The sequence below is a fragment of the Bidens hawaiensis genome, unplaced genomic scaffold, assembly GCF_021521415.1.
Source record: "Bidens hawaiensis isolate Kalapana, Puna unplaced genomic scaffold, B.hawaiensis_p1.1 tig00046511_1, whole genome shotgun sequence".
Taxonomy (NCBI): domain Eukaryota; kingdom Viridiplantae; phylum Streptophyta; class Magnoliopsida; order Asterales; family Asteraceae; genus Bidens; species Bidens hawaiensis.
This window is the reverse complement of record NW_027505987.1, coordinates 41,077-51,603: the sequence shown is the minus strand read 5'-3', so window position 1 is coordinate 51,603 and position 10,527 is coordinate 41,077.

Sequence of the window (10,527 nt, the reverse complement as noted above, 5' to 3'; positions counted from 1 at the left end):
TGTTTGATTAACTTTTTTTATATGACCGACCTGATTCGACCTGAATAGAATGGCAGAATTGAACAAATATATATATATATATATATATATATAGGGGAAGTATAGAATGAAAACCCATTTGAGTTGTGAAAACCCTATGTAACATCATTTTTTTTGTTTTTTTTGCACACGTAATATATATCGCAACATTTAATACAAAACATTGAAACATAAAAAAATTGTTTTGCTATTTTTTAACATTTTTTTACTAATTTTTTTATATGTTTTCAGGAGAGAGAAAATGTTATATTTATGTTTACATTTTTTATTAACTTTAATTGTGGACCACATGATTCAAACTTTAATTAAAAACAAGTGATTGAAAATAGGTTTCTAGAGTTTTCAAAACTCAAATGGGTTTTTATTTTAACCTAACCCTATATATATATATATACCGATTTGACACAACTCAAACTGCTAAACCGGGCCAAAAAAATGTATTTTTTATATAACTAATTAACGAACCATAAATTTCCGAACCTTATGAGAAAATTTCCTGGTTCCATCACTATCTGTCCGCTCAATATCACATATTGTTGGAAATTTGATGCACAAATAATTATTAGTATGTGGATATAATAAATTAAGGAACCATGGAAAGTGAGTTTGTACCACTTAAGTGAAATGAGAAAACAGGTTTGTTCCATATTCGTATAATAAGAAACTTAGAAACTTTGTAGCGGCTTATAAGTGGGAGTTTTCACAAGATAAGAGTATATCCAATGCAACACATCTGTTGTTGTTTCAAACTGCAAACTCAGCAAGTCACATCAGATTTTAAATCAACCTACAAAAATATTTATTTCTCCTCTGGTGGTTATTACTCGCTTATGTTTCAAACTGCTACCTCGTCACCTACTTTACCCTTTATTCAATCTAAATCAATTATCTTTTATAATTAATTTTTTATATTCATATATATTAAATGCATTAACTAATAAAAAAAATTACTATTAAAAAACACTTTAAAATTAAACTTAAAACATACAGCATTTAAAAAAAACACACCTAAAAAAAACCATGTAAAGAAGAATGTATTGTTTCTTCCGTCGCTCGAGATCATTGTTTGTGTAAAGAAATGTTAAACGGGTAAAGAGAAAGTCAAGCTAGGGAGTATTTGTTCGTGTGATATATGTGAATGAAAGTAGGGATGAGCTCGGGATGGTGCTGGTACCGATCCCGAAAATTCGAAATATTTGATACTGGTACCGAAATACCGGTATCGATTCGGTACTGGCATGGTACCGGTATTTCGTGCAAATTTGGGAAATACCGGTATCGTACCGACCGTACCGATACCGAAAATTAAAAACTTGGTACCGATTCGGTAACAACGGTACCAAATTGGTACCGGTACGGTAATGGTACCAATTGGTACCCGTACCAAAAACGCTCATCCCTAGATGAAAGTGTATCTACTTATTATATTCAAACAAGATGTATTTGAACACTTGACCCCTTACAATTGGTCTATTCCTATTATTTCCATAAATTCCTAGCCATCTTATAATTTATTGCTAATTAAATAATTCAAAATCTAACTATACTATTAAAATAAGACATGTTGTCCATATGGCATTCAACTAAATCCTTCACACATACCAAGTATACAAATTTCCAATTTAACAAATTCCAATTCATTATCTATTTTGGTTTAATTAAAAGTGTTCAAATGAAAATTATGTTAATAGGAATCGAACTCAATGCATTCTTTTAAAATGCTTGTGACTTACCAATTCAAATAAGATGATTTGATGCTAATTTTCTTTTTTCCTTGATAGGTATAGATTTACATATTTCATTTTGATTTCTTTTAAAATACATATACAAGTATTCTTACTAATCTATGTATTTTAGGAAATATGCAATTACCCATTTATTAATGTTCATCATGTAATATTGGAATTGCATAAATACTCCCGATTATCGAAACGGATGGCAAAGGTGCTTCATGCGGTATGCCTAACAACAATTTGGTGCATTTGGAAAACAAGAAACTTGTTGGTCTTTGAAAGGAAACAAACATGCATAAAAAGTACGATAGGGGAGGTCAAGGGAGTTTTTTGTTGGTAAAAAATCGGACAGTCATGGCTAACGTGGGAAAGGTGGAATGCGTTTAATTTCAATTATTAGTAAATGTGTAATGGGTGGGTATTGGTGGCTGATCTTGTTTATGTTTAGTGAATATGGTGTAACTTGACTCTAGCACCTTGCTGGTATTGTTTTGATGGTTAATAAATATATAGTTTGTTTGTCGTTTAAAAAAAAAGATAAAAGCTATCACCCCTCTCTCAAGAAATGAATCCACGTTCCACTTTCTTCTCCAAATAATTGTTTCAATAGCTTTCCCAAACCAATTATTCCAATTGCAGGTTTCAATCGTTTATCATGTTCATACGCAACCTGAACGATATTTCACGTTCAATTGCTGCTTTAGATTATTCAAGTTCAACCGTCGTTTCGAAATCGGAGGTTGGATTTGTATTATATATGTAAAAAAAATTATAAGAAGCTCAACATATTTAAACTAAAATATGTGGTTGTTTCTTAATATTTGCAGCTATGGTTTATTTAATTCATTATAGTTTCTGTCGAATGTTTTTTTATCGTGTTTTAAAGAAGTAAATGATTGTTTCATAATATTTTAGTTGCTTAGACTCCATACTCTATGGTTTCTTTATTATTCACGGCTACCGTATAACATATTTGAACAAATTATGTGAAAGAAATTTAAAGGAATTGTTTATTCATATTTTTAGCTTGGTTTACTATGGCTTCTGTCAAAACTTTTTTTATAATCATAATCTTTATTGTTTCTTTTCATTAGAATGCATCCGATTAGCGACATAGCACAATAACGAAAAAATTACTCATGGCAAATAAAATCGACAGCAATTATTTGGTTATTTATATGGGATCATACTAGATATTTTTTGACATTTTAATTTTAACTAAATCCGGGGGTTAGGTTCAAATAAGAAGTTTGATTTTCCTAAGAAGGCTAGGAAGGAGGGTATTTTAGTCTTAACACTTTAATATCAAAACCCACTTATTTTAATCTCAATACTCACTTACATAAAACCCACTTACATCTTCACTCATCTCTTACAACCACCACCACCCCACCGCCAACCTCCACCACAACCGTCATCCACCGCCGCCACCTTGCCGGAAAAGTCTATGGAAATTTCGCCGGAAAATTTCACCAGAAAAGTCGTCGGAAAGTCACCGGAAAACAATCCTTGAGAAATTTCGCCGGAAAAAATCGCCGAAAAATTCACTGAAAAGTCGCCGAAAAAAAGTCATCGGAAAACGGCCGCCGAAAAAAACACAATGGAAAACACTATGAAAAACACAATTTAAAAAACACAATGGAAAAAAACACTATGAAAAAAAACACAATGATAAAAACACAATAAAAAACACAATTGTATGGCACAATGTAAAAAACACAATGGAAAAAAACACAATGAGGAAAAAAACAAAATGATAAATATAATTGCATAACACAATTTTGTAAAACACAATACGTAAAAAACCCACTAATTTTCTTTTAATTTTTATATAACAATATGGTACTCATATAAAAGATAAAAAGACACTCGTTATTATGGTGAATTTGTTTTTCAATAAAAACGTCGTAAAAAAAGTTATGAACGTTTTAAAATGATGGGGGAATTTTGCATGTGCCTTGCATGTGGAGATAGAAAATCAACAAATGTGTTATTCCTTTTATGCCCTTCCCCTTATTGTCACACATGATTTCCACCTAAACTAATCTCAACCCTCCATGTTAAAAATCAATGGACAAGATTACTTCATATCCTTCCTACAAAAACTATACTTGTTATTATAACCTAACCCCTAAATCCGGTATCTACATAAATAACAAATAAATTAACTTTGCAAACCTTTTAAAACTTATATAATTAATTAACATAGTATATTTGGAAACAACAAATTATTATTTGTTAAATTAGTTGTTTTGTTTTTTAAAAATAAATGTAATAACATCCCTAGATTTACATTTCTAATTTTTTTTACATTTGCATATAATGAAAATTTATAACTTTTAAAACTTACACAATCAATTAACTTTATATATTTGAAAACAACTAATTATTAGTTGTTAAATTAGTTGTTTTGTTTTTTTGGTTTTTTTAAATGAATGCAATAACATCTCTGGGTTTCATTTCTACTTCTTTTTTTTTTAATATTTGCGGATAATAAAAATTTATGAACTTTTATTTTGGAGAAGCATTTAAAACTTTTATATATTAAATATCTTTGTATTTTAACATTTATGATATTTGATATAACCTCAAAATATATATATTTTTGATAAATTCAAAATGTTAAATTTAATTATTAAACTATTAAATTAGATTTATATAACAATTTTAAGTATGGTATATGGTGTATTCTCTAATTTCATTCAATAGTGAATAGTTTAAATTTTAAGTAAGTAGATATATATTTTTAATCAAAAGAGACATGAAATCATTTTTATATTTAAAATTGTTTGACGATTAATAATAATATTAATTAAATAAATTATAGGTTTGGACGTTCCTGTTTTTGTTGCATCTTTCAAACTCTTTCACATTTCAAATTTATATGAAACTGATTGTGTTGAATGCAATTGAGAATAATATTTCTTCTTTAATTAACTAACCATAAATATTTATGTTATTACCTCCCTCTATATACTTTCATTTTTACACAAGAAATTCACACCACGTATTTTTATCTTTCAAATTCTGTAATTTCACATTTTTTTGTTAGGATTATTTCTGTTACCCCAACTTATTTCATTCATTCATTCATATTATTGATATTGTTCATACATTTTAATTATTATCATTTTAATACTTTGTTTGCATTCTTATTATTTTACAAACAGCAGAATGGAGCCAACAAGCATAACAATGTTTAATGAGTTGGATGTTCTTATGAACGATTGCATTTTCAAGGTTCGTATATTGAAGTTATTGCGTCTAAAGGACAATAACAAAGCCGGTGAAGACCGGTCTATAGAAATGATTTTGCAAGACGAGATGGTAATTTGATATTTACAAACATGTATTATCTAATTTTACATTTGTTACTGCTTACACAGTCCAATTATTTTTATTTATATTTTATTTACAAGTTTTTTTGTTACATTAATTCTATAACAGGGTAACTGAATTAAGGTTTATGTCAGGAAGGCTTGTATTTCAAAGCATGACGTTTATCTTGGTGAGAGTAGGGCGTTGATTGTTAGGAAGGCTTCACTAGGATTAAAAGAAACATCCGTTTAAAATTGAAAAGAAAGCAGTTTCCAGTTGCAGTTATTTTGTAATGACCCTTAACAAAAGTCAAGGTCAGTCTCTAGCAAGAGTTGGCTTATACCTGATAGACCCAGTGTTGATTGTGAGTGAAATGATGCACTATTAATGTTTAATACTTGGTGTTTTAATTTTGTTTGGGAATATATATCGAACATGAGTACTTTGAGTGGATTTATGATTGTAGGTGCTCGGAGCTTAAAGGAATTAGTTTGTAGCATTAAAGATACCAATTGAAGGTTTCTACATGCATACTTTGAAGTTCGGGGGAGTTTGGAAGTGATTCACACGCGTTTAAATTAAAACGGGCATATCCGGGTCTAGAAAATGAGTTATGAAACCCATAATATATGAATTTTGGGTTTCTCGACAAGACGAGTATGAAAATGGAAGAAAAGTTGTCGTAAGGAAGAGACCTCAGGCCATAGACTATGGAGCCACCGTAAGCTATGATTCCCAGGCCCATAGCGTACTACTGGGGCTGATGGGAAAGTCATTTTTTGTTGGTTTTCTTCCATATTTAAGCCGCCGGGTTAAACCCTAGAATGACTATCCTTCATAACACAGTCGTCTTGGACGATTATAGGGAAATTCTTCATCATCTTAACACCTCTCGATCAGTAATTCATCCATGGTTTCATCCTTCCAACCCATAATCGAGCTAATCATGATGCATAGATGGGGTCTAAACCACTCGTGACCACTTCAGGTGTAGGGTTTGCATATAAACTAATTTTTTTTTATGAATATTACATGTATTGGGATTTAGTTTTGATTAATCTTTTGGTTAATTGAATCTATATGTTTATTGGAACCAATTAAACAGTTGTTTTTCTGAGACTTTCATTTATCATCAACTATTTGGTTTTTGTTCATCAACATTTAGGATTATGTTCTTATCGTCATTGAATCGTTTATCATTAATCATTGATAGATGTTGTTTTATATTAATGAACTGGTAATTAGGTAGACCATGTTCAGTTGTACCAATTTTTCGGATTAAGTTCTGTGAATCATCATAACCAAACTATCGTGTCTAGTAATCATTTATCTATTCTAATAAACGAATCATTGTCATTCAGTTTATTTCATATCCCGAACCTGAAGTGTAGTCAATGTTTTCTTAAATTTTTTTACAACAAAATTAATTTCTAAACCACTTGGCATCGTCTGTCTGTTTAGTTTAATAATTAGTAAGTCATGAGTTTAACTTGCACTTTTCAATGATTCCCTGTGGATTCGGCACCTTATTTTCACTTGCTAGTAAAGGTATTTTATAAATGTTTTTTTATTGACCTTTTGACATCGATCAAAATGGTGTCGTTGCTGGGGAATTAACTCACAAAGTGTTAGTTTAGTGTTTTGTTTACTTTTAGTTTTATTTTTATTTTTTTCAGTTTTACGCTTGGTATTTGTTTATTTTATATGTGCATGTAATTCAGATGACGTGGAGTTAGGTTTATGACCCACATGAAGGATATAAGCTCGTGAAGGACGAAGGCTCGTGCTATCCATTTTCATATCAAGAACCACCTTTACCAAACCTTCAAGGCTATTCCGAGTCAAATAATTATAACCAAAGGAACCTCAGCAGTAGGGTCGTAACAGGCAGTACCAAAATTATTCATCATCTCCACCTAATGATCAGGGTTATTATGTGTCAGTTGATGAGTATGATAGTGATGGGCCCGAGACACTATCATTTGTAAGCTATCAAGAGGAGGATTGTTACTATTATGAATACTCTTAATCATCATACGAGGATCAAGAGGAGTATAACCATGATGATGTGAGCACTAAGTTGGATGCATTGATAACACTGATGAAAGAGGTGATAGAGGAGCGACAAGAGTTTAAGAAAAGCCCAGAAAGGTCAAATGCTGCTCAAGATAAGCTAACAAGTCAACTATTTGAAGATGTGGCCCAAATTAAATAAGACTAGGAGCAGTTGGCTAGTTGTGTCATGGTTAACGATGAAGTGATAAATGAGACTACTAATCTTTTAGAGAATGAAGTTGGGGAGAAGGTTGTCGAGAATAATAACAAACCAACTCCGTCAATTACCGATGAGCCAATGAATGTTGCGGTTGTGGTTGCTGATAAGGATATTGAGGGAAAGGGTCCAGACCATTTGGAGTATATTATTGAAGTCACAAACAGAGGCATCAAAAGAATTCTCTAGAAAACAGTTGGCTTAAACCGAAAGAATTGGGTCGAAAAGCTTGACGATGCTCTTTGGGCTTTTCGCACTGCTTACAAAATACCCATAGGCACAACACCATTTAAACTTATGTATGGGAAAGCATGCCATCTACCCGTTGAGCTTGAGCATAAAGCTTATTGGGCTTTAAAAACTGTGAATCTCGACTTTGCATGTGCAAGTGAAAACAGATTTGTTTAAATCCATGAACTCGAAGAGTTAAGAAATCAAGCCTATGAAAATTCATCACTTTACAAGGAAAAGACAAAAAGGATGCACGATGCTCGCTTGAAGGACCACAAGAAATTCCAAGAGGGAAATCGCGTATTGTTATACAACTCTCGCCTTCGTTTATTTATAGGAAAACTAAAATCCCGTTGGTCAGGCCCGTACTTGGTTAAGAAGGTTTTTGATTACGGGACTGTGGAAATCGAAAATGAGGATGGCAGTCGTTTAAAGTCAATGGTCATCGCTTAAAACTCTATGTCAAAGGACAGACTAGAACCGTCTCTGAGGTGATTGTCCTCCATCCCAATAACCCTTGAAAGGAAGATTCGGGTCTAGCCAAGACCCTTAACCAAAAACTTGGCACTTGCACATAGTATTTAAAAAAAAAGACACTTTTTTGGAAATGTCTAGACAATTTTCAGCATATTTGGGTAATAGTTGTTCCGTGTATATCTTATTATCTTATTTTTATGACTTTTACTTTTTGTTGTTTGTTTGGATAGTTGTTGCTTCTTTCGTTGGAACATCTCCTGGAAGACAATAGTGGAATTTGGACACAATCCAAGGCCGCCGACGTTTAGGGGAGTTACTTTTCATAACATTTTATTGCATTTTTATATATCTTTTCACATTGAGGGCAATGTGAGATTCAAGTGTGGGGATGAGTTTACTTGAACTTTGTTTTGTCTAATAAAATTTTTCTAAAAATCTCTCCAAATTATAATTTTTATGTCAAAAAAAGGTTATAATAAATAAATAAAATAAAAGACTGTTAAACTTTTAATAAATTTTTTACAAAACCAAGGGTTAAGGTTGCATTTCGAAAAGCGCTCATTCAAACCAACCACCGAATCAAATTTAATTTAATGTGAAAAGCGAAAATATGGTTTGTATTTCTTGAAAAAAAATTTTGTGCAAAATGTGGCGTTTATACCCAATCCTTCCGTTTTCTGTGAGCGAAGCTTCAAGCAGTATTTATATCATCGCTTATGTTTTGGCGGATTGAGTGAGTCATTTGTTTCTTGTGATTTAGAACTTGTTTTGGGCATACTTTTCAAAATCCGAACGAAATGTTGTATAAAGAGGAGGGTAATTTATGACCTACCCAAACCTTCCCTCAAACACCATCGCAAGCCACACTAACCATACTCCAAACAAGCATTCCCTTTTACCCAACACAAAATCATCTAGCCATATAAACCCTTTCTACTTCAAACTATTTTGCTTCATTTTTATTTCAAGAAGACCGATGGCAATCAAGACATATATTTCAATTGTTGGTCACTATTTAGATGTAAAAAAAATTATAGATCACCAAACACAAACGGTGATGAAAGGAGAAAATTGTGTGAACTCAAAAAGCATGAAAGATTTATCACAGCTCCGGATCAACTTATATTGGTTCGTAAATACTTTTCTTTTAAACCTATAAACCTCATACCAACAAACTTTCCACGCACTATCCATACCTTCACTAAAACCAAACACCAACATATATTACCTCTCTGTTTATGCAAACATTTTAACAAGTGGGTGGAGAATTGATCCCCCCGACAAGCTTATTTTTCACAAGTTACATTTTGATACAAGTGTTCATATACATACAACATTACATGTATGATCAGATATAAAACCGAGTGTGAGTGAACATTGTGAGAACATGTAGTTTTGCATAAAAAGAAACTCATAAATACAAACCATGTTTTCCTATGTCACTATATATATTTATACGATCTCCGTTGGTTTTGTTGTTCTAGTGTTTTTCTTCGAGGCCACCTTAACTTTTTGTGGATGTTACAGCTACGGTCTCGTTATCATTTACCATTTGGAGATTTTTCAAATTTAGCTTGCTTGAGGACAAGCAAGGTTTAAGTGTGGGGATGCTTGATGTACACAAAATTATACGTCATTTATACATCAAAATATGCTCCAATCTTTGCTATTTCTTGGGAATTTTAGTTAGAATTGATACTTGACTTGTTTAATTTGAATTTCCATGGATAAACGAGCTAAAAAACAAGAAACGAGCACTTTCTAGAAGGAAAGGCAATGAAATAAACTTCCAGACGCTCAGCATGCCCCATGCCCAGGAAGACACAACCCTATGCTGCAGTCAGGCACAGCCCCATGCCTATTGCGGCACAACCCAATGCCTAATGTGACATAAGCAAGATGTACTATTGTCTGGTGACGTGGAAAGACACGCCCTATGTTTCAATCAGGCACAACCCGATGCCCAGAAAGACACAGCCCTATGCTTGATTTGGCACAACCCCATGCCTAACGTGACATAAGCAAGTTGTACTATTGTCTGGTGACGTCGCTAGGCACGCCCCATGCTTCGATTTGACATAGCCCTATGCCAAGTACATACATGTGCTCCCATGTGCTCCAAGTACAATAGGATATTATGTCAGAGATTTGGGTATCAGCACAGGGCTGTGCCTCGCGAGGCATGACCCATGCCTCCTGCAGACTTTGCCTATAAATTGGCCTTTTCAAGCTCCATTTCAAAAGAACCAAGACACACGAAAGCACACCAATTCACACTCAAACCCACCATTCTCACCTTATTATTCTAGAAGTTTGAAGGCAATAAGAAGCTCTTGAAGATCCATACAACATCAAGAAGGAGTTCTAAGCATTCACATAATCATCTGGTTGGTTAGATTATCTTAAAGTTAATTATGGATTCTATGTTCTTCTATTTTGATGTATATTTCATTATTA